The sequence below is a fragment of the Triticum dicoccoides genome, chromosome 7B (assembly GCF_002162155.2).
Source record: "Triticum dicoccoides isolate Atlit2015 ecotype Zavitan chromosome 7B, WEW_v2.0, whole genome shotgun sequence".
Taxonomy (NCBI): Eukaryota; Viridiplantae; Streptophyta; class Magnoliopsida; order Poales; family Poaceae; genus Triticum; species Triticum dicoccoides.
Window position 1 is genome coordinate 619,790,370 of NC_041393.1, and position 25,619 is coordinate 619,815,988.

A 25,619-nucleotide genomic window follows, 5' to 3' on the forward strand; every position below is an offset into this window, starting at 1 on the left:
GGGGGAAGATAGTTGGCTGGCACGATGCAGCACCAGCGACCCGAGTACATCTGAGGTCAGGGATGGAAATGGGAAGTCACGACACAGAAAAGATCAGCGCCGGAATAAGGAAAATGGCCCAAATAGCACGGCGGTCAACGCCGGATTCAAAGGCTCTCGGCCGAATAATAAAACACTGCCTCTTAAGGACAACAGTGATGAGCTATCGAACCTAAACAAAATCTTGGATAGGATATGTCAAATACATAGTACTCCCGGGAAGCCTGCAAACCATACCCACAGAGATTGCTGGGTCTTCAAGCAGTCCGGCCGACTTAACGCCGGACACAAGGGGCTCGACACACCAAGCGAAGACGACGACGAACCCCACAAACAGCACGCCGGAAAACAGAAGACTTTCCCACTAGAAGTCAAAACAGTGAACTCACTTCATGTGATAACAAGGAAAAATAGCGCGGCACCTGAACACGCGCCTTACGGTCCACCCCAGCAGAGTCCAGAAATTGAATGTTTGAACCAAGTACTTTCGACCATTAGGATTACTCCAGAAGTATTCGAAACGCCGGAAGGATTGCTTTGGTATTGGATCCCATAATCGACGGACTACAACTCACACAAGTCCTCATGGATGGCGGCAGCGATATAAACCTGCTATACCAGGACACCATCCGCAGAATGGGGATAGACCCTACCAAAATTCGCCGTAGCAGCACTTCCTTCAAAGGAGTGACGCCGGGCCTTTATGCCAATTGTACAGGCTCTGTACTACTGGAGGTCGTGTTCGGTTCATCCGACAACCTCCATTGCGAAAAGCTCATTTTCCATATCGCCCCATTCAAAAGTAGCCATCAAGCACTACTGGGACGCGAAGCTTTCGCCCGCTTTAACGTAATACCGCATTACGCGTCTCTTACGCTTAAAATGCCCGGCCCACGCGGCATAATCTCATTAAAGGGTAACTCTGAGTGTTCCTCAACCACGGAAAATGTGAGACTGCCTTAACAGCCACACACCAATCCGACCTTGCTAGTCAAAGCCCCTAAAAACAGGTCATTCAGACCTCGGACCCGGTTAGGTGAGTCCGGCATAAATAAACAAGGGGCTTCCCAGCCGCATACCTCTTTACAAGGGGCTGCACATATAAACGATGAGAGCCAATAAAGCTCAACTTTATTCATCTTCCAAGTCATACTTTATTTTATATATAGATTTTGCATGATATTTCTTCCAAACTAAGTTCTTCTCTTTTACAGATGAAGCACGTGCTACACCGGTCCAGGATACAGCACAACGGAGACACAGGCGCACACGTGCAGCAGGGACCCGTTGCAAGGATTCTTTTCAGATTAAGACCCGGCGTAAACCTTTCTTACTGTCTCTTGTTGATACACATCCCCCGGTTTCCTACCATAACCGAGGAGGAGGCTGGCGTTTTGGCATCGGCCGCGTCAGAAGTTCTCGCCCGTACCTGGACACTAGGGGCTTAGGGCATTGTTCCGCCTGTTATCATAAAGGCCGAATACCTCAGGGAGTGATTGGCGTCTCGAGTTAGGCCTTATATGCATCAGCTTCGAATCATGTCTTTGGTCAAATGTTGGGTTTGCCCGGCTCCTGTGTTTTGCTGCCTTACGTTCTGCTCCATCGGCTAATGCGGCACCAGGAAAACTACTGCGATTGTGCCCCGGTTCGGCCGGGTGAGCACCTCAGTAGAGAAAGCCGAAAACTGACTGTCATGATATAGCGAGAGACTGGTCAACCACTCGATCGACTACTGGAATGTTTAGAATTCCTCCGCTTGGACGAAGGACCGCTTCTCGGTCAGGCACATACGCGCCCCGAGTTCGGAGAGCACGGTGCCTCTAGGGGCTATATAGTAGCCCCACCATCGAGCTCATATGGCTAAGTGAAAGTGATAAAACATTATAGTCCGGTTGCCTAGTTTGCTATGCTATCACCTCCTTCAAAGGACCAAGACGTTGGATTAAGTGTGAAAAAGCGCTTTTTTGCAAACACCCCCGCACCATGTGCGTGGGGGCTGAAGCCAAAGATTGCCATCTTTCAGGTCATACATACATATACGGCCGCACAGGAGATAGTTCAATACTTGAACGCATAAGTATAAAAAGCCGTTATATTATAAACATGATCTCACAAATCATACATGTCATTTGAACATAACATTTTTCGAGCACTGCGACTCTATTAAACGAGCGCCGTGCAGGACTTCCTCAAAATAGTGCTCGGGGGGTAATCGGCCTTTGTCCGAACCCCAGGATGCAACACCGGTGGCATCCATCTCCGCCCAGTATGTCTTAACACGGGCGAGAGCCATCCGTGCACCCTCTATGCATGCCGACCGCTTCATCGCCTCGATATGCGGCACCGCCCCAAGGAATTGCTGCAACAAGCCAAAATAACTCTCCGGCTTGGGCCTTTCTGGCCACAGATGGGTCACCACATCCGTCATGGCAAGTCCGGACAACCTATTCAGCTCAGCCCACTCCGCCAACCGATCAGTCAACGGAAGTGGACGCTCCGGACTATGGAATTGAGACCAGAAAAGCTCTTCCATTTCATGATCCTTCTGGCTTCGGAAGTGCACGACTGCGTCCGCCGCACTCGCCGCCAAATCCAGATAAGGATCCTCCGCACCACACAATTGGCCCAACTGAGCATACTTCGGATCCGTGAACTTCCTACGCAGCAGAAAGGGCTTTCTAGCCGCAATGTCTCCGGCCTGACACAGTTCCTCCTTCATAGCCCGCATCGCGCTACGGGCATCCTTGGCTTCGGCGACGGCCTTCTTCAGGTCCTCTTGCTCCGCTCGGCGTTCTCCTTCAAGAACCTCATAGCGGTCCGTAGCATCTTTTAATTTCACGGCCATTCCGGCCATCTCCTCCCTGCTTCAGCAGTGAGCAACCTTTTCAGCTTTTAGCTCTTCCGCTGCCTTCGAGGCAGCTGCATCACTTTTCCTGGCTTGCTCCTTGGCTCGAGCAAGCTCTGCTCGAAGGTCTTCCACAACAGCGGCACCATCTGCATCAAGCATACAAATTGTAAGGAACGGGCATCAGCTCCCTTACTAGGTGACCGCGGAGCAACCACTTACCTTGTGACTCGTCAAGTCGTTTATTGACCAGCGCGATGTCCGCATCCGCAACGTCGAGTTGCCGCTTCAGTTCGGCAGCTCCATCAGTCCGGCTGGCCACCGATCGTTCCACCACCTGCATAGGAAAGGCGGCATTCTATAACTGAGATTATGATCCTCGGCACGCTGTCTCTTTCGACAGCATACCAAGTCTCAGGGGCTACCATCTATACAGGGCACACCCCATGTGCAAAACTGTCAAAAGGTATGTCATTTTTTGCGTACCTCAAACCCCGTCAGCAAACTTCCGACGGCCTCATACAACCCGCTTTCGGCGGATGAGATCCTTTCAATCACCACACTCATTAATGTGCGGTGATCTTCTGAGATAGACGCCCTCTCCAGAAAATTCCGCAGTTCCACCGGCCGTACTCCAGTGGGTGCCGAACTCCCCGGTCCCGCCGGACTAGGGGAGACCCTCCGTGACGACACCTCAGGGTCGTCCGCCCCGCCCGATGGGGCGGCAGATGGAGGCGTTTTGCTCTTCATCATCTCCGGGCGAAGGTCCCCCGAAGACGAGCTCTGTTGAGAAGGGCTGAGATCCGAACTACAAGGTGAAAACTTCGGTTAACCTTAGAAACAAAGTAGGGATGTCCCCTATTACAACCCCCCCCCTTTTTTTACTTACGGCTCGCTGGAGGGCTGATTCCTTTGGGGAGACTGTGAGGCCAGGGCTCTTCCCGGCACGGGACCTTCCTGTGATTTCCTTCCCTGCTTCAAGGCCTTGGCCTCCGAGTCTTCGGAAGCGGTCCTCTTCTCCCCCTGGAGGGAGGGACTCTCGATTCCCCCCTTACTGAAAGCCTCCTTGGCAGAGGTGGTAGTTTCCCTATTCCCCCCTTTGCCCTCCTCCGAAGGTGCAACCTCCAACATTTTTATTAACACGGGATCCGGCGTGGTCTCAGGGAGTGGGGCCAGACACCGTATCAATTATGCTTGCGCTATCCACTCCTGTCCAAGGGATAGCTGGTTAAAAGGCAAACCCATGATAAATAAATGGACAATGTGTTCGGACATAGGGCTACTTACTTGAGTATACGGGCGATTGCAGCTTAGGCCAGCGTCCTCGGTCAAGACCGGACGCATCTCTTGTGATCCGAAGAACAGTTTGTACATCTCCACGGGTGTCAAACCCATGAAGTGTTGGAGAGCTCGTGGTCCCTCCGGATTAAATTCCCACAGGTGGAGGGGGCGACGTTTGCAGGGGAGAAGGCGCCGAATTACCATAACTTGTGTCACTACGACCAGATTGATCTCCCCTTCCTGGAGGTCTCGAATCCGGCCCTGCAACAGGGGGTACGTCTTTGGACGGCCCCCCAGTCAAGCCCTTTGTTGACCCATGACGTCAGCTGTTGTGGAGGGCCCGGACGAAAGACGGGCGGCGGCCTCTACCTGCTGCCCCTGGGAGCGGTGATATAGAACCACTCCTGTTGCCACAAACCGAGCTCCTCCTGAAAAGATCCCTCGGGCCATCGAGCATGGGCCCTCTTGCTTATAACCGCCCCGCCGCATTCTTCCTGACGCCCCTCAATCATCTTCGGCTCCACGTTGAAGGTTTTGAGCCACAAGCCGAAGTGAGGGGTAGTGCGGAGGAAGGCTTCGCAGATGACAATGAATGATGAGATGTGGAGGATGGACTCCGGAGCCAAGTCGTGAAATTCCAGCCCATAGTAAAACATGAGCCTCCTCACGAAGGGATCCATTGGGAAGCCTAAACCCCGACGAAGGTGAGACACGAACACGACGCTCTCGCCGGGCTCGGGAGTAGGAATAACTTGCCCTTGGGCAGGCAACCTATGCGAAATTTCGTAGGTTAAGTACCTGGCATCTCTCAGCTTGAGCACGTCCTCTTCTGTGACGGAGGAGGGCATCCACCGGCCTCGTAGGTCGGAGCCGTACATTGTCTAAGGGCAAAAGTACCCGAATCTGGAGCCTTGGGTGTTGGAACTCGGGGCGAGGGGCAGATTCGATTGAGGGTTGAAGAAAAAGAACGGGCCTTGGTCTCATTATAAAGAGGGAGAATACCAAGAGCCGTCCCCGTGACCGTCTGGAACCCACCTTCGATGGAGGGAGCGTGGCAATGAGCGCGGTTGGGTTACCCACGTCCGTATTGATGGGAATCCCGGAATAAGGGGAATACGATCTCTGCTTCGACAAGACGTGCCAAGGAAACCGCCTCGCTAAACGCGCTGAGGTGGTACAATAAAAATGATTCGAGTAAAGACTTGGTAGTGGTGTGATGTCATGCCACAAAATACGTCAGCAGATTGAACTTGTGTAAATATTATTCTCTCTACGGTGGTATGTGGAAATTATTTTGCAGAGCCGGACACTATCCTCGTGTTCACAATCTTCTATAATTTTTTCGGAGGAGGAACCCGCCTTGCAATGCCGAAGACAATATGCGCACCGCATTCGTCGTCATTGAAGCCTGGTTCAGGGGCTACTGAGGGAGTCCTGGACTAGGGGGTGGCCGGATAGCCAAACTATCATCATCAGCCGGACTCCAAGACTATGAAGATACAAGATTGAAGACTTCGTCCCGTGTCCGGATGGGACTTTCCTTGGCGTGGAAGGCAAGCTTGGCGATACGGATATGTAGATCTCCTACCATTCTAACCGACTCCGTGTAACCCTAGCCCTCTCCGGTGTCCATATAAACCGGATGGCTTTAGTCCATAGGACGAACAACAATCATACCATAGGCTAGCTTTTAGGGTTTAGTCTCCTTGATCTCGTGGTAGATCTACTCTTGTAATACCCACATCATCAATATCAATCAAGCAGGACGTAGGGTTTTACCTCCATCAAGAGGGCCCGAACCTGGGTAAAACATCGTGTCCCTTGTCTCCTGTTACCATCCGCCTAGATGCACAGTTCGGGACCCCCTACCCGAGATCCGCCGGTTTTGACACCAACAAGGGCCGTATACCTGAATCATAACTAGCTACCTCTGAGACTTACGGTTGCGAGTACGACCTCCAAGAAAGAAAGTTCCAACATCCCAGGACAGCACCTCGAAGACAAATAAGTCAAAACCCAAAAGCATGCTGCCCGAGTGCCCTATTGCAGGAACGTGATTCCAAGAAAAACGTTCCAGAGGATCTAGTTGTAAGTGCATCTATTGCCACCCCTAGTTGGTTTTGGAACATTGACGACAAACTTGGTTGAGGGATAATGTGTTTGTGAGAATTGCAGGATAACACAGGTAGTAGTCCCTTATTGATTCGGTTTACCTACCTGAGATGACCCCTAAAAATGTGTGAAGACATTGAAGACAATGGTGGTTTGTGATGACATTCACGATGAAGATAATGACATGTGAAGACATTACTTGAAGACTATGCAGTGCGAAGACATAGTTGTTTCGTAGTTTCCTTTTCTTCTTTATTAAGTCATAGGAACCACCATACTGTTAAGGGGGGGGTCCAAGTGAAGAAATTCAGAGTGACTGATGTGATGCTCAACCAAAATACTATGTCTTCGAGCGAAGACAATGAGAGCAAATCTTATCCAGAGCTAGATGAGTCAGCTTTTCTTGTAGCCCAAGTCAATCAGTCGCGTGTGTTTGAAATCCGACCGCTGGACACGTGTCGGTTCCCTAGTGACCCTGGGTCATTCTAACATATCATGTCGAGTTGCCTCCAGTCTATAAATATCCCACCCCTACACCATAAATTGTTGGCTGCTCAGAGTTAGTACACGGCTTTTGTCGTTTGAGTGCAACCCACCTCCAAAACCTTTGAGAGAGAGATCCTTTCGAGGAGAAAGCCCAAAACACCCAGAGCCAAAGAGTGTTAGGCATCACTGAAGTCTTTCTATCTGCGTGATCTGAAGACTTGTTACACTTGAGGACTGTGAATCCTCCAGCCGGTTAGGCATCACTTCTGAGCATCCAAGAGCCATTGTGGATTGCTGGTGAACGAAGTTTGTGCAGGTTTGGAAGTCTACCTTGAAGACTTACTAGACTGATTGGGCGAGGACTGGGTGTCCTTAGCTCAAGGGGAATAAGGTGAAGACACGGTCTTTTGAGTTCAATCTCAGCCTCCATAACCAGACGTACAGTTGTCACAGCAACTGAAACTGGTCTACTAAATCACTGTCTTCACCAAGCAACTGGTTCTATCCCCAACTTCCTTTACCTTTCAGTTTGTCTTCGTCAATTCATTGCTTGCCTGTCTGATCCGATTGACTTCACTGTGTGTAGACTATTACCTGTTTGGGCTTCATATTGTCTTCCATGCTGATTCATTCTACCTAGCTGCTGATAGTCTTCGTACTTTCACTGTATTGCCTACTTGACTATGGCTTGTCTAGTGTAGTCTATCTTCCGCTGCATATCTATAGGTTCATTTTACTTGTTTGTCTTCAAAGACCTCGTGTTTTGAAGACTTTCATAAAAATCGCCTATTCACCCCCTCCCCTCTAGTCGATAACTAGCACTTTCACTAGCGCAAGGAGCTCGTGGTGGCCGAACTCAACTTTAATCATTTCTTGTAAGCCCACTATATCAATGCCCTCTTTGTGAATATACTCCTTCAACTGGGTGTGGCGCCCCGCGTGCAAAGCCATGGATATTCCAGAAGATAGCACACATCTAAATAATGCGATTGCGAAGACAAATGCCCCTAGAGGACACCACCTTGGCCATACGCCTCACCTTGGCACGTCAAGGCGGGGGATGGGACGCAACCCCTGTTGCAAGTTCCACCTAATCGGGCCGGACCAAAAGTGCCTCCAAGGCCCCTGCCTCCATTTCACTTTGGTCTGCGTGCACTGCAACCATAGCCGCGAGCACCGCCTGCGCCTGCTCCTTAGCGCGAATCAACGAAATCAGCTCGCGCATCCCGCCAATGCAAGACGTGTCAACCCCATTCTCCTCCGGAGAAAAATGAGTGAATCTACACTAAAATACGTGTATATTCATCCGTATGTAGTAGGGTTAGAACTAACTGTGTTTGGTTTATCTAGGAGAAAACCCACTCTATGGAACCTAACTCGTTTTTGTCATAGCATCAACTAGTCCTAGTGTCGGTGGGTCTCAAACCTCTGAACCCGCTTGCCTCGGCCAGTATTCTCCGGTAGTTTAGTCCTTCAGCAATTCCAACCCCTCGTCCATCCGTATGTGACGGTTAGGTTTCTTTGCCAGGCGATTCTGAGGCGATCTGAATCGTCCTCCAAACCACAGTGCCGCTAGGGTTTTTCCGATCAGTCAACAATAGATCGTTCTACTCTCTCGTACATCCGTCGGGGGAGAAGAGATTTTTGCCACCACCATCACTTGTCCCATCCACCATAAGCCTTCCGGGTGATCTAGGGCGCCCGGTCGTAAACCACCAGTCTTTCCTAGGTTTTTGGTTGTGTCTTGTTCTTAGCAGTACGATGGAGGGAGTCGAGGGGATGTTGAGGAAGATGAAACTCTCCGAGGTAGAGAAGAAGGGGGTGAAGGTGGGATGGAGGAGGACCTTGTAGAAACAGCAGGAGGGGGCGACGGTGAAGGCAATGGGGAAACTCATGTCCGACAAACCTGGGTATGTGTCCAGAATGGAGACAGCTCTAGGATGGGCATGGTGCCCAATGAGCAGGCTGGAGGTAAAGGATATGGGAGGTAACAGGTTCTTGTTCGTGTTCCAACAAGAATCGGGGAAGCGGAAAGCAGTGGAGAATGGCCCGTGGACCTTTGGGAAGGAGCTCCTTGTCATGGAGGACTTTGACCCGGGAAAAAACCTTGATGATTATAAATTTGAGAAAGTTCCTCTTTGGGTACGAATCTACAACGTGCCTCTAGAGTTGATGTGCAAAGAGCTTGCCGAGGATATGGGCGAGCAGATTGGCGACTTAGTACAAGTGGACACCGGGGAGGATGGCACTGCGTTATGCCAATGCCTAAGAGTCAAGGTGCGGATCAGAGTTGCTAACCCTCTTATGAGAGGTATGTTCCTGGATGATGAGGAAGACGAGGATGGAGACACAATCGTGAAGGTGAATGGCAAGGGGAAGGAATACGAGGAGAAGTCTTGGTGCCATTTTCAGTATGAATTCCTGCCGGACTTTTGTTACACATGTGGTATCATGGGACACACTGATCGAGATTGTTAGAAAAAGCTAAAAAAAAGGTGAGGTAGCTGAATATGGGAGGTGGCTGTGGTATATTTTGGAGGGGGGGCAAGGAAATGATGACAGAAGAAGGGGTAGTATGGAACATGGAAGTGGACCGGGAAGAAGGAGGTTTGGGTGGTCAAGTTATGGCAGCAAGTATGGTAGCGATGAGCCCTCATGGAGGAAATCCAGTCAGCAGTTATCGGATGGACAGAGGGGTCTCAAGGGAAAGGGAGAGGGAGGGGTTACCAGTCCTCTAAATCTTAAGGCAGCAAATGAGTACCCCCCAAATGACAGGGAGAAGGGGGGTAGCAGGAGACAGCTTACACTTGGGGAAGGTGTGGATGGTAAGGAGAAAGGGGAGAAGACGAATGAAGACAGGGTAGTGGAGGAGGTGGTGAAGCACAGTGAGGGGGAGAAGGTAGTGGAGGGGAGGGGGAAGACGGTGGAGTCTGATTCGAAGGAGCTGCAAGTTGAGAGAGAAGCCAACTATACCCTTCTCGCTATTCGAGGGGGACATAGAAGACGAAGTTGGGGGCAAGAAGATGAGAAAGGGGACATATAAGAAGCACCGCAGGGAGGAGGTGCTAGCTGGAGTGGGGGGAGGGGGTGCGGGAGTACTAGAGAAGAAGAGGAATGCGGAAGGGATGGAAGTGGATGAGTAGATCACAGTGAAAAAGAGTCGGGCCGAGGTACCGTTAGGGGAGGAGGAAAGGCACAACACGCCGGAACAGCCCTGCGATAACCAATGAGGCTAATAGCATGGAATTGTCGGGGATTGGGGAACGGCTCGGCAATTCAAGGTCTTCTGGATCTCCAGAAGAAGGAGGACCCCGATGTTCTATTTCCGTCTGAAACAAAGATGGAGCAACGAAGGTTGGGATGGCTGAGATGGAAAATGAATATGACTTGCATGATGGTTAAAAACAGTGAAGGTCAAAGCGGTGGGTTAGCTCTGTTCTGGAAGAAGGAGATAAATCTGAGAGTCATTGGCTTCATATCCAAGTACCATATCGATGCTGAAATCACGGAGGAAGATGGTTTTAAGTGGCGGTTTAGTGGAGTGTATGGGGAATCAAAAATGGATGAGAAGGAGAAAACATGGAGGCTGCTAAGAAATTTGAAACACCAAAATGCTAAGCCATGGATCTGCGTGGGGGACTTTAACGAAATCCTTCATGGATGGGAGAAGGAGGGTGGAGCTCCTAGAAGCCAGAGGTATATGGACCGTTTCAAGGCTGCATTGGAGGATTGTGAGCTGGGGGATCTGGGGTTCACAGGTGATGTCTTCACTTGGAGAAACAATAGTCATACATCCAAAGATTACATAAAGGAGAGATTAGATAGGGCTGTGGCTACCCAATCATGGTGCCAACGGTTCACAGCCTACCAGGTAAACAACGGCGATCCTCGACACTCAGACCATAGGCCTATAATCATTGATACAACAGGGGCAGCAGCTGTGAGAAGAGGGCCGGGTCAGCTTTGCTCTCGAAGATTTGAAGCGGGCTGGGTCGAGGAGGAGGGGTTCCGGGAGATTGTGCTGAATACATGAGGGAGGGAAAGAAGTGTAGAGGGCAAGGAGGTGGCAGGCGCAGTGAAGGGAGTGATGAAGGAGCTTTTTGACTGGAGCAAAAACGTCCTGGGAGACCTAGAGAAGCATATTCACCAAACAAAAAAGAAACTCGAGGAGGTCAGAAGGAAGAATATAAGCGAGGATCAAGTTCGGAGTGAGCATATGTTGTGGTTTAAGCTAAGACGCTTGGAGGAACAACTGGAAACTTATTGGAAACAGCGGGCACATGATAACTGGAGAAAGGAGGCGACCGAAATACCAAGTTTTTCCATGCAGCGGCTTCAGAGAGAAGAAGGAAGAATAGAATTAGGAGGCTTAGGAAGGAGGATGGCAGGGTAGTAGAGAGGGAGGAAGAGATGAAGGAAGAAGTTACTAACTATTTTTTAAAGCTCTTTACCTCCCATGCAGGAAATCGCCACGACGAGCTCCTGGCTAGTGTGCACCCGCGAGTCACCCCAGCCATGAATGATCTTCTTCAGAGAGAGTATGCACGGGAGGAGGTTTTTGATGCATTGAAGAGCATTGGAGATCTAAAAGCGCCTGGTCCGGACGGAATGCCTTCGGTCTTCTATAAGAGATGTTGGGACATTGTTGGAGACGATGTTGTGACTGAGGTTCTAGCAGTGTTGAATGGTGGACCTATGCCAGATGGGTGGAGTGAGACGTATGTGGTGCTGATCCCAAAAGTTAAAAGTCCAGAGAGTATGAAGGACCTTCGACCGATTAGCCTTTGCAATGTTGTCTACAAGCTGGTCTCAAAGGTTCTTGCAAATAGGTTGAAGCAAATCCTCCCAGAAATCATATCACCGAACTAGAGTGCCTTCGTTCCTGGTAGAATGATCACGGATAATATTCTACTAGCCTATGAGTGCACCCACTATATGAAGAATAAAAGGGAGGTAAGTAGGGCCATGCTGCAGTTAAGCTTGATATGAGTAAAGCATACGACCGGATTGAGTGGCTCTTTCTTGAGAAGATGATGCACAAGTTGGGGTTTAATGATCAGTGGATTCAGAGAATCATGTTGTGTGTCAAGTCAGTCTCATACAAGATCAAAGTCAATGGGGAGTGCACTGACACAATCCTCCCACAAAGAGGGTTGAGGCAGGGGGACCCCCTTTCCCCATATCTCTTCCTGATTTGTGCCGATGGTTTCTCCTCTCTGTTGAATGCGGCAGAAGTTGATTGATCCTTGAGTGGGATCCGAATTTGCAATGCAGCCCCGAGATTTAACCACCTATTGTTTGCAGATGACTCACTAGTACTTATCAAAGCTTTGCGTGAGAGTGCTACGTCACTGCAAAATTTGCTACAACTATATGAGGTGTGCTCGGGTCAAGTTGTGAATTATGAGAAGTCGTCTATTATGTTCAGCAAGAACACTAGGCAGGTGAAAAGAGATGATGTTCTGCATACATTGCATATACGAGTTGAGGCAAGAACAGAAAAATATTTGGGGCTACCTGTTTATGTGGGACAAGCGAGAAAACAAACTTTTGAATATTTAAAGGAGAGAATTTGGCAAAAGATCCAAGGGTGGCAGGAAAGGTTACTGTCAAAGACGGGAAAGGATGTCCTGATCAAAGCTTGCGCTCAAGCGATCCCAACTTTCGCCATGTCTTGTTTTGATCTAACCAAGACGATGTGTGAGGAAATAAGCACCATGATATGTCGCTTTTGGTGGGCTAAGCAAGAGAAGAGCAACACGATGCATTGGCTAAGTTGGGATTTGCTAACGAAGGCCAAAAAGGATGGCGGCATGGGGTTTCGGGATATACACGGTTTCAACATGGCCATGCTTGCAAGACATGCCTGGCGTATGCTCACAATACCGGATTCATTGTGTGCCCAGGTGCTGAAAGCTCGATATTTCCCACGGTCATCTATTCTGGAAGCTGAAGCTCATGCGGGGATTTCATACACATGGCGTAGCATTCTTATGGGGGTGTCACTACTGAAAGAAGGGCTGGTATACAGGGTGGGCGATGGTACTTCGATCAAAATCTGGTCCGACCCTTGGCTCTCTCGGGATGGTGTGAGAACCCCAACAACACAGAGGGGGGATGCTTACTAACTAGGGTCTGCGAGCTGGTGGATCCGGATACCCAAAGCTGGGATGAAAGGCTTGTGGAGGATATTTTTAGAGAGGATGATGCCAGTATCATACTTGCTACTCCGGTCCGAGAGGAACACGATGATTTCTATGCATGGCACTATGATAGCAAAGGAATATTCTCTGTCAAGTCTGCCTACAAGGTTTATGTCTCGGGGAGGGATGCATGTCTTCCACAATGTGTGAATCCACAACCAAACAGCTGGGGATGGAAGGAAATATGGAGCATACCTTGCCAACCAAAGATTCAGCAGTTCATATGGCGACTAGCACACAACAACCTACCTCTGAAACTTAGTATGAAACGGAGGGGTGTCAATTGCGACACCTTGTGTGTATGATGTAAGAGGTTAGACGAGGATGGGGCACATTTGTTTCTGAGATGCAAGCAGGTTAAAAAGGTATGGCAGTCCCTTCAACTAGAGACACTACGACAGAGTCTTTGCGAATGCAGGGATGCACATGAACTGCTGCTTGAAATGCTGTGACTGCCGGAAGATAGGAAAGTTCTGGTTGTATGCTTGCTATGGAAATGGTGGAACTGGAGGAATAAAACAAATGCTGGGGAGAAGAATGTGCCTGTGGAGAGCCTGTCTGATGAGATTACTAATTGGGCTATTGATTCTCTAGCTCTGTGTAGGCCATCTCGCACTGAAGCTCATACTGAGGCCGGACAGAAAGCAGTGCAGGAGTGGAGAAAGCCCGAGGGAGACATGCTTAAATAAACTGTGATGGGGCCTTTATAGAAAATTTTGGCAGGGGTGGCTGGGGCTTCGCGATCCGGGATCAGGCTGGGGATGTACGAGGATCAGGTGCAGGCTTTCTGAGCCATGTGGCTTCAGCGATACGGACTGAAGCAGAGGGGTGTGCAATGGCACTTGCGGCAGCGTCCAGCTGGAGTATGACAGACATCGAGGTTGAATTGGACTGTCAACAGTTGGTTAACGCCCTGAATGGTACTGGATTCGACCTGGCACCTGAAGGCGTCCTTTTCAGGGAGATACGTGCGTTCGCAAGCCTGAACTTCAACTCTGTTTCTTTTAACTAGATGACCCGGTTGCGCCAATGGTGCAAAAAGCCAGTTAGAAGCAATGTTAGTAGTGAGTAAGTAAAAGATGTCGATGGAAAGATAATGCAATGTGGATTTTATTATAGATGGTAGAATGACTTAAATTGGTTTACATATAGTACAATGACATAGAAACACAGTTATAATAGGCAGCCTCGCAGCTTATTTAGGCATCTTCTTAGTCTGATTAAATCAGCACCTCCTGCCCCTAGTGCCATCAAACCACAGAATTCTTGGACACCACCTTCCGATCACATTGCCAATTTTATTGAACACACTTCAACAATTTACTGGTCGTCAACAAACAGTCAAGCAAAATATTATTATCACCTTGGATTTTGGCGCTTCTTGACAACAAAGAAATTTTTACCTTGATACTAAAGTAACCTAATTCAAATTCATTTCACATATATTTCAGATAGTGAAAGCAACAACCATATAAAGAAGTAACATAAAAAAATGATGCTACTGAATTAGGGTAGAAAGGACAAAAATATACATAACAAAAAAGAGATATCAGATATATTTTATGTGCCCTGCACAAGGCATGTCATATGTAGTTAAAGCATGGTATTTCTCAACCTCATGTCAGGTGCCAAATATTAGTCCTACAACTTGAAGCTGCAAAGCTGACATGTAACAACATATTCCTGAATCTAATCAGCATGTCTTGTTGTTGGAACAAATTTATATCCTGATTTCTCACATTCACACATCCATGAGTGAATCCCGTAGAACCTACCAAGTACAGATTAAGATGCAGTTAGAAGCGTCTCAATGGATTAAATAAGCAATGGATGCAAAATATGTGCTCTGAGGCTGAACTTATTTAGAAACTTAATAATCAAACTATATGTGTGAGCTAGTAACCTCGCTCATATTCTTTCAGATATACTGAAAAGGAAAGACTATATCTCATATCTTCTTACTATAAACCTCTAAAGCATAGGAATGGGGCAGAAGGATATATGACGTACCAAAGGAATTTAACGAGCTTGCTTATGCTTTAAATCTTTCAATAACTTTGAAGACCACGTACATCCACATGGATATAATTATCAAATATACAATATAATTATCAAATATCTGTAGCAATAAAATGGCAACTAACATGAAGTTGTGCTATCTATAAATAAAGCCGAGTATTAAAGTTCCAATGATTAGCTAGTTGCATAATTTATAAGGCTCTTGAGTACATATGATGATTCAAAAAGATAGGGCTAACTCTATAATAACAACTTGCCGAAAGCTGAACCCAAGAACAATCCCTGAAAAGCAAAAATTATTGTGCATCACCTCGTGTGTAAGTTTGATAAGTCATACATAACCAATTTAGTTCTATTCTGATTCTAAACATCCTTTGAAATCTGAATTGCAAGTAGTAGTTGCAGATGAAACAGAATGATCGGTGAAGTAGGTACCTAGATGCAACACCTCGTGTTAAATATGTCACTGCCATCACCCCATTGACATTCAGGTTGCTTCTTTTGATTTTCTCTAGCAAACACCTGGTATTATAAACAAGATTAATGCAACAGGAGGCCTTCATCTAAATCCAAGATCCCAAACATAGAATTCTGCATTATTATCAACTTCTCATAGCACAATTAATGACAACACATGCGCAGGTGACTCTATGTTTTTTTTTGCAGAACAATGGCATCATTCACATGAATGTCAAATCATGCTAAAGTTGCTAACTATCTAGGATTGGAAATGACAAACGTGAAGTAAAGGTAACTAAATCTAAGCAGCGCCAAAACAAGGAGGCAGCTAGCAATACTACCATGAATGACTCAGGCGTGGAAAATACACATCGAAGCAGAATCATAAATTCAGAAATAGACGAACTCAAATGCATTTGCTCAGTCTGATAGATAAACCTTAATGAATGTGCCGACTACAAGCATAGAACAGAAATCAACTCATGGACATTTAATTAAACAGGAGAGTAGCAACCAATTTTATAACAACCTATATACCACAACATTTGTTGCCTAGATATCTTTTTCCCTATCATTTGTCTCTCTCACTCTTTCTCCCCCTCTTAAATTCTATCTCACTTCCACCAGCATACTTTACATATGTTGTTTGGGCAGAAAACATAGCTGGCAATCGCAGGCATATGTAGATGGATAATGCAGAGAATTAGAATCGAGGCAGATAGGTTGCATCCAATCTCACCCGACATCAAGCAAGTCGATGGCGTGGCAAAAGAAAGGGATGGCCAGCCAAAGGCAAGGAAATCTGAGCTACAGCTGTTTGGGCTGAAAACATAGCCGACAATGATAGGCATATGTAGATGGATAACACAGAGAATTAGAATCGAGGCAGACAAGTTGCAACCAGTCTCGCCCAACAGCAAGCAAGTCGATAGCTTGGCAAAAGAAAGGGATTGTTAGCCAAAGACAAGGAAATCTGAGCTACAGATTGGTGCGGCGCTACAGTGTAGTGTAGGAACATATATCATGCAGATTGATGGGCTAGATATACCATGTGCAGGACCTGAGCCCTGTAGATTGATGGGCTAGAAATACCCCTGTTCATTGTCGCCTAAGCCGTCGGGTTGCGATGGCCAAGAGGTTCACCATGTTCCTGACTCTTCCTCAAGATCCTTCCTCTCTTCTTCGCCTGATCCGCAAACATCGTGTTCAAAAAAAGTATAAATCAAGAAATCAATATTAGATTGTCAAAGAACCTATGAAAGCAAGAGTAGAAAACTGGGAGGAAGAAGATGACAAGGCCAAAGACGTGCAACCTAGACGGGGGATGAGGGACGATGATCGGCGAGCAATGATCGGTGGTGATGGCGGACTCCAGTCCACTGCAATGCGAGCACTGCCTTGTTGCACATTTCCATGTGTCGTCCTCACGCACAACAACACTGTACCAGATCAATAACACGGAGATTCGTTGTCTTGCAATTAAGGAAACCATTGATTGACACTGAAAAAGAATCATGAGTCTGGAGACTTGATCAGGCCTTGTCCACTCTCAAATCCATGCCCAAATAAAAAAATCAGCAACACAAATAACAATTTCTCTATCCCGAGTATCAATTCTCCACTATCGAATCCATGTCGAGATCAAAACAATGAACATCAAAATCCGCATCGATCGAGCCACCACAGCGACGCAGTAACTTCCTCCGGGGTCTCCTTTTCCTCGTCGAATGCCAGTAACAATAGTTTCCTAATTCGATTTGTAGGATTTATTTAATTTCCACAATGTATATTATTTTATTGATATCGTTTAGACCAAACCATATAAAGTTCATACATTAGCATCAGACGATATGGACATAAATGATTTAAAATATGAACTATACTTTGTTTTCTTACATCAGCATTAGTGCTAGCAAACAAAAAGCAAACAAGGAACAACCTTAAATTTATTAAAAACAACATTTTACTCATGAACCAGCCTAAATGGTACTGTATATGATATATAGCTCCAATGAATGGATTTATAGTATGAAGGCAAACTTTATTATAATATGAATCTCATGCATGCCCATAAAGCTACATTTCCAATCTGACCAGACATAAAAACAAGCTGGGAGAGATAAATAATCAGCAAACTGACAACAACATATATTGTTACTGTATGGAGTATATATGACTACAGTCTTAGATGGTTAGAAAATAGATCATAGATAGATCTTTCTAGTACGGGAAACATCAAGGCAACTCTATTAACAATGTAGAAATTAGCTTCAGTACTAAGTACTAACACGATGATTTTGGATGTAAACAGTCAACCACAAATTCTCTGGTACTTGCCAAACTGTGAAATCATATGAGCAGATGCATCTTGATGCCATAAGGCGATGAAGCTACAAAATACACACACACAATCAGGAGCCTGCAAGAGTAGGTTTCACCTTATTCCATGAAAGCCACGGATTGCTATTACAAATTGTGTGCAAATGCAAGATATTTAAATGCAGTATAGGGAATGAATTGTTTCATAAATGAGTAGTGCTAGGAACAGGAGGCAGAGATATACCGTTTTCCAGAGCTCATCGGTTTTGGAGTCGAAAGAGTGACACGATCTGATAATAAGGATCTGAACCCACAAGTTAGCATAACAGACTTCTTCGAGCACTGAATTCTGCAAGTGTTCAGGTAAACAGAAATCCACTTGTGATGTCTATTTATGTAAGAACAAATCTTGCATCATTCTCAAATGACTGGTATACAAAGGGTAACCAAACCAAACATGCACCAGATAGGACAATGAAACGACCTGAAAACAGTACATGTACATATGAACTGAATTACACTTGGCATGCTAAAGCGAACGCATGAAAACAATGGAACGACCTCAAAGCGAGAATGCGGCAAATGCAAAAGCATATAAGGATGAAGGGCTAATTACTGATGTAAAATCCTAGATTTATTTTGGCAAAAAAGCTCAATTATTTCTAGTCTCCTAATTCGGGAGCTACACATTTGCAGTTCTTTCAATTTTTCTGCAATAATCTAGCAAAGTACTGCATACAAGGCCAGAGGACTAAAATATCAAAAGCCTGCTGCCCATTTCATTTGTTAAGGACGGTGCACAAGCAATAAAACAAGAAACAACATCAGTGTTTCTGGCTTGCTGCTGCACTAATACAGACAAATTAAATTTTCCACCCCAGGCTCGAGTACGCCAGCCAGCACCCAACAATTATTGCAATTTTGCAATTGGTCTGATAAATAATACACATGAATGCTTATGAGACAACAGTTATATGAACTTTGCTCGAGGAATTCGCTAGGAACTCACTCACTTTGTGCTTAACAGCATCTTCCCTGACGGCCAGCATTGCTACAATGAACAATGAAGCTGTGAAATAAATATTACACACCAAAGTTCCACCTAGAAGTGTCAGGTTTGTGATCTATATTACTGTAGATCGATGGAAGCATAAAATTGATCAAGAAAAGGAAATGATTAAAATATCTGTCTGAACCATATCACCATCGCCACTTACATGTATATGCATCATTGCTGATGAGAACAAAATACACACTGATTGATAAATGACTGTTGAGTCATTGGCACTGAAACACATAGCATAGCCCACGAAAATAGAATACACAAAACATAACCCTACATGAATGACATGCTTATCTTATTCTTAATAGTTTCAACTGTGTGATGATCAATATTCGAGAATAGAACAAGTTCCTTCATTACCTTGGATCAATGTGTTCGCGTATGCATGTTACTCCTGAGAAGCTGTGGATGGCCTCATTCAGAGTAGTTGATTTGCTGCCAAACCTGGACAATAACCACCACCAATGATGGACTCAGCCTAGTGATGTAAACAGTACAAGCAGACCTCTTAATCTGTATGAACAAGTTAGATTTTAAAACTAAAGAAAAAGATTCGCCAACAGATCATTGTTAAAAATATTAGCTAACCAAATAGTCCTATGATGCATAGGAGCTTACTTTTCCTCAAAAATGAAAGTAAACAAACATATCACACATTGCAAGAAACAAATTGTAGAATCAGACACGATGGAAGAGCAGAACATGAGGGGAAGATAACTTGTTTCAGAACAATATCCCGTGCGTAAGAATGGCTACAGGCCTTGTGATTTTCCCTCAAGGAACTTATATATAAGTCAAACCATCAAGTTTAGTAAGTAATACAAATCAGGTAATATTGAGTAAACAAAATCCTGAAAAGGAGCGGTCACACGAGCATATTACTGCATAAGTGGGCTGGGTCGGGGTTGTAGGCTTGTAGCATGCCATAGTTGAGTCAGCGGGGTTGACAAATTTCAACCATCTAATTAGAAGGCATGGAAGGACTGCAAACCAATTTTTAATTTCCCCAACCAGAAGACAAGTATGTGACTTCTAATTAGATATAGGAGTGTACACTAACTCCAATGGCTCAAACGATTAGGAGCTGAGAAGCAAATCTCGAAATCCCTTGTACGAACAAAAGAATGAACTAAGATAGCAACAATAAGAAGAGAGATAACCTGAGAAAATTTTATAGGAGCAACACACACTCCTAAAACCAGATGGAACAAGCCTTACAATCCCCAACACCACCAATAGAGACCCACCTGCAACATGAGCATATGAATCAAGAATAAAACGAAATCAAGAAGCAACAAAACGGAGAAGGAATAATGCTGGATAGAGAACATGAGACCTACAACGAATCCATGGACCAGAGAAGAAGAGGCAGAGGAGGGCGAGCAGTTGTGTTCTCCATGACGAACCAGAGCTGGCATGTTCTTTTCCCCTGTCGCCGGCCTCCTTCCTCTCCCTACAGCTCCACTCCACCGCAGCGGGAGCCGACCACTGCTGCTTCTTGTCCCCGTCTCCGGCTCTCCCCAGCACCAGTCTGGCTGCTCCTTACCGGCGAGGAGAGAGGTGGCAGATCCGCCATTTGCTCCGCTAGGCGATACGCCGGATGGAAGACGACTGCCGTGTGGGAGCAGCAGGAGGCGGCAGAACGAGGAGCGGGGAGGAGGCATGGTCTAGGGAAGAAGAGGAGGCAGCGGCGGCAGGGAGGAGAGGAGGAATCGAGCGATGAGAGGAGGAGGCCGATATTTTTATGGTCAAGGTCCCACCCCACGTTTCTATCCTCCCACGCAGGCACACGGCAGTAAATTTTCTGGTCACCCATAATCACAAAAACACCAGACGATTAACTGGGTACATGGCTCACGAGCCCCACCTGTCATTGAGTACCAAAGAATCTGGCAAGGTATAATAGGAATGAACGGAGGGCCTGCTACCACGGTGAAAATCCATACTGCGGTGAAATCATCGAGCGGCACAGCTCGTTTTGCCCTCGCAGGTGCTCTCGCTAGGCAGGTAGCGTAGCTGTATTTATATGTTCAATTTTGCCCCACGGGCATGTAACAAGCTAGCTCACGCCTTAGCTGCCTATGGCGCTCGCCGCCAAGTTGTTCAGGAGTGGTGGTCCGAGGACCTGCCGGACGATGTACACGTTCGTGAGGCCAGCATCTTGGCTGGACCAGTGTGATCTATGGAGTATAGTGTTCCATCTCAAAAAAAAAAAAAACTAGTACTAGTGCCGGTTTCTCACCTAAACGTGTTCTTCTTTGGAAAGAAAATTGAAATGAGTCATCTCCATCCAATACTTGTGTGATATTAATAATTGCAATATTTATAACTGACACATGCACCTTTTTGCATGCAAACATAGATGAAATTAATTGAGAATATTGACTCCGTGTGCACAAAACAGTAGACCACCGTGTATCATCATGTACTGGATATGTATCCGTAATCGACAAATTTATTAAGCTTTTAATGCAGCCATCTTGATGCAGAAACTCACTGGCGCAGATATCAGGGTTCTGCGCCTCCAAAAGCCATTCGTCCGCCTCAACCTATGTATATCTATATAAATTGTACCAAGTTGCGAATCAAGATATGTGCCATTCATGTCACAAGTTGACTTCGACTTCTAGATATGTTGACTTTCTATTTGGGTTCTAAGTTACTCGAGTGTGTTGGCAAGTCTTACAACATGAACCTGGTATTGGCAAACATGGCTAAGCAGATTTTGGTTGCACAGAATAACATAACGAGAAAGCTAAAATCCAGTTGGCAAGAATTCTACAACGGATCCGAACGCATTGGATCTCGTCTGTTCTAGATCCCACGGTCGTGCGCGACCCCGTGTTTTCTTCTTCTCTCCCGCAGTTTTTGCGCTCACTCCCGATGATTTCGTTCACGGCGGTCGCTCCTGATGATTTCGCTTGGTTTTAGAGAGATCGTGAACGTGATAGGGGGTTTGTTTCCTAATTTTTGGGGCAAGGAAGGTTAAATCAGATTCCTTTTATTTCGTATATGGGCAGCGAATTTTTGGGCGGAGGTTGATCCTCGTACGTGGGCAGCAACGATTTTTTGGCGGAGGTTGATCTCGATATTTTCTAGTACCTAGGCCGGGAGATCGATCTCATGATGTACATGCCCCCATCAGTTTTAGAACGAGCAGAAAGTTGTTTTTGCATGCAAAAATAAGAGCTACATGGGAATCAATCACCCATTGTCTTGGTAAAGAAATTTGGCAACTAACCAACTGACCTAGTGCTTGTTTTGTGGTGACTACATGATAATCATACTACTTTAACTTGGTTCATCTCTGCTATAATAGCCAACCTTCGTTCAACGAAAATTTTATCACGTCGTTTCTGTGACTTTTCAATGTTGGTAATTTTGTAGTTAAGTAGTAGCCCGCGGAATAGTTATCGAGCTTCTAAAGGTACAATTATCATCATGGTTATAGTTACCAAACTGTTCATGTTCAAGTTATCTAGCTGCTCATCTTGTGGTTACCGGACTTGTGTGCAGATAACATGGTAATATACGCACCATAGAGATGATAACTCACATACAAAACACCGCGGTAACTATTTGACCCATGAAAAAAGTTGTTAAAACATACTAATAATAAATTCTCTATAAATTGCATGGTAATACACGCACATCAGAGCTGATAACGTACTTTGCCCAAACGTGATAACTTTTAACCAGGAAAGAAAAGTGTGAAACACCCCCGGTGACTCATATGTAAATAACATGGTGGTATAGGCATAGTAGAGCTGATAACTCACCTACAAACAAGACGATAATATTTTTACCCCGGTTAAAAACCGGGATAAGAAATATGTTAAAAATATACCACCGACAACTTGTGTGTAAATAGCTTGATAATATAGACTCACGGATCTGATAACTTAGGTACGAACACCACGATAACTTTGATCCGTGAAAAAAAGTTGTTGAAAACATATGAACGATAATTTTTGTGTAAATAGCATGATAATATAGACTCTGCGGCCTGATAATTTAGGTACAAACACCATGATAATTTTGAATCTGGGAAAAAGATGTTAAAAACATACCACCGATAATTTTTTGCGTAAATAGCATAATAATATAGTCTCCTGAACCTGAAAATTTAGGTACAAACACCACGATAACTTCGCCCCATGAAAAAAAGTTGTTAAAAACATATCACCGGTAACTTCTATGTAAATAGCATGGTAATATACACTCCCAGACCTAATAACATGGTAAAGAAATGGACGATTCGAGCGATAAAACATTTTAAAATTTCAAAACAAAAAGAATCCACGATGACATTAGCTTTTCTGCACTTTTAGTGCATTTGTATGTGGGGAGAAAGTTGGAAGAAGTCATTTTTATGCCCGAAATTTGCCTATGTAAACATCATGGTAACTAATGTATCCTATATGTGATAAGTGGCATACCCTATGGGTGGTAACTTTTACGCAAAAAAAGTCGTCGGAACATATCAACATGGGATCTAGTTTCAAAGTTCTCACCGCAACGGTTCTTTTATGTGAAAACAATTTTTCGATCGAAGCAATGATTTGGCCTACGAAACATTTTGAATTTTTTGAATCATGAGGGAATCTATAATGATGTCATCAATTTCGTCTCACATGCACGTAATTAAGCTTTCTAGAAAGTGTCATGCATGCATCGTACATGACGGAGAAAAAGTCACTAATTTTCACATGCATGAAGAAAAACAGACTGCACGCAATCGCGAGGTAGAACGGGCTGCATGTGGATCGTCCGTATCTATCGCTAAAATCAGGACGTCTGGAAGTTAGCACTTTCCATAACATAATTAGTAGGAAGAACTGAAACGGTATTTTGCACTGCATTTTGTGTAATATCTAGAAAGTGAGAAAAAAATAAAGTTTACCCTAGAGTTTGGTGTGGTCTTTCACAACCCCCTTGAAATTTGTCAAGTAATTTCTGCACAAAGGGGATAATTTGTCGGTAAATCGCGTGTGCACATGCGGCCACGTGAGGTCGTTATCAGCACCGCTCCTCCCCACGTGATTCGTGCGACTTTAATACATCGTACCCGTAAAATCTCCCCTGGTCAGCGTACACCAGCTGGTATGGCACTCGTACTTGCCTCTGTGCCTGCAGAAAGTGGCCCACATGGCAGCCTCATGCATTGAAACGGCTGGCGCGTCGATAGGAATTGATTGCATGGCAGTGCCAACGGCAAGCTGCACCAGGTGGGGATGAGACACGCATTGATCATACTTAAGTCAGAACGGCTAGCTGCATGATGCTCCTCTCTAAGTTCTTTCCCTTCTCCATCTCTCCCAGCTTTGCCTGGCTTCCCAAGCATGTGTTCGTCCATGTCCCACAGTAGTTCAACACCACCTCCATCGCACCACACGGCCAATCAGATGCCATCCTTCTGTTCCTGAAACCAGAAAGAAAATGGAGTGTTTGTGTGATCCATCGAACATACTACCTCGTAACCCGACCAACTTTGTCATCAAGGGCCGCATATTTGTTCTCCAGCCTAGGAGTTTTTTTTGTCGTCTAGGTCCACAAGGTCTGATTCTAGGCTAAGTTCAACAGAATCCAATAAATCTGCAAATCTTCCACTCGGGTCGTCCTCGGTAGCCTCTCGTAGCATGCCTAACCTCCCCGACTCGTTCTCAAAAACAGCAGAATCGGGATAAACAGCCATCCCCCACGCCCCTCCCAAGCACACAGATCCGCTACTTGACCCCAAATTCGTCGACATGCTATGGAGGGCGGTGGAGATGGGGGGAGCTGATTAGAGGTCGACATCACTCTGATGCGATAATCCTCCTTTTCTAAAAAGACGGAGAATCAACAGACAGAAGCAAAGATTCGACGGCTAACCTGAATTTCTCTGTTTCTACACAAGCCATCCCCTCTTTCCCCTCCTGAGCTTCAACTTGGATGAGTCTCGAAGATGTACAGTACTAAAGAACCACGGAAAGCATTTATGACCCAACGTTAAGAGCACTTATGCCACCCCCCAACGAACTGCGGGTAACAGACAAGGCTGTATTCTCCTACAAACATAAATTCGTTGTGGACCACTGACTGACTCACAAAGGGGTATACGGGGCGTATCCCATTTAGTAAGCAATTACGATGCGCAGTATTGCGCGTGGTGCTATATTAGGTAGCAATCACAAAGCGCTCACGGACGCTCGCGATTACGGCATCGCGTGGCCGCATGTCCTGAAAATTCGCGTCCTTAATTTGGCAAGTACTTTATGCACAAAAGGGATACACTAAGGTGGTGGAAAGATATAGCAATGCAGAACAACAAAATGGGAATCAACAATGACAACACAACGTGAATTTTAATCTCCAGTGAGGGATTTGCCTATCAGATTCACTAAGGCCTTGTTCGGTTAATCCTCCTCCTAAGAGGATTGGAGGGGATTTTGGCTTGTAGGGGATTTAATCCACCTCAACCCCTCCCAATCCCCTTCCACCTCAAACCGAACAAAGCCTAAGGGTGACCCCTCCAATCAATGGAGACAACTCTCGGGCATGTTGTAGATCTATACCCAGTTTTCCTAAGCCATGTTGTGCATTATAAGAGGCCTAACAATAGTATAAGTATATCGATGTAAACTGTACCAAGTTGCAAGTCAAGGTTTGTACCATTCATGTCAGAAGTTGCCTTTTTTAACTTCAAGAGATGGTGACTTCCTATTTGGGTTGGATCTCAGAGGAGAAGAGAAAACTAAATTACTTAGTGTGTCGGCTATGCAGGTTTTGGTTGTTTTTTTAGTTTATTTAT

General features: G+C 45.7%; 1 long non-coding RNA gene across 7 annotated transcripts; it reads right to left on the minus strand.

Moving 5' to 3' along the window:
* Positions 1-14,438: 14,438 nt before the first annotated feature.
* On the minus strand, positions 14,439-20,531 carry LOC119340216. Of its 7 annotated transcripts, none has more exons than XR_005164455.1 (9): positions 20,167-20,531; positions 19,987-20,073; positions 19,187-19,270; positions 18,777-18,814; positions 18,008-18,112; positions 16,758-17,834; positions 16,493-16,630; positions 15,421-15,507; positions 14,439-14,737 (listed from the first exon to the last, which is right to left on the minus strand). It is a non-coding gene; the product is annotated as an uncharacterized LOC119340216 (long non-coding RNA). The 7 variants fall into 7 exon arrangements; XR_005164453.1 differs by having other exon boundaries at positions 18,773-18,814; positions 19,187-19,339; XR_005164451.1 differs by lacking the exon at positions 18,777-18,814.
* Positions 20,532-25,619: the final 5,088 nt, after the last annotated feature.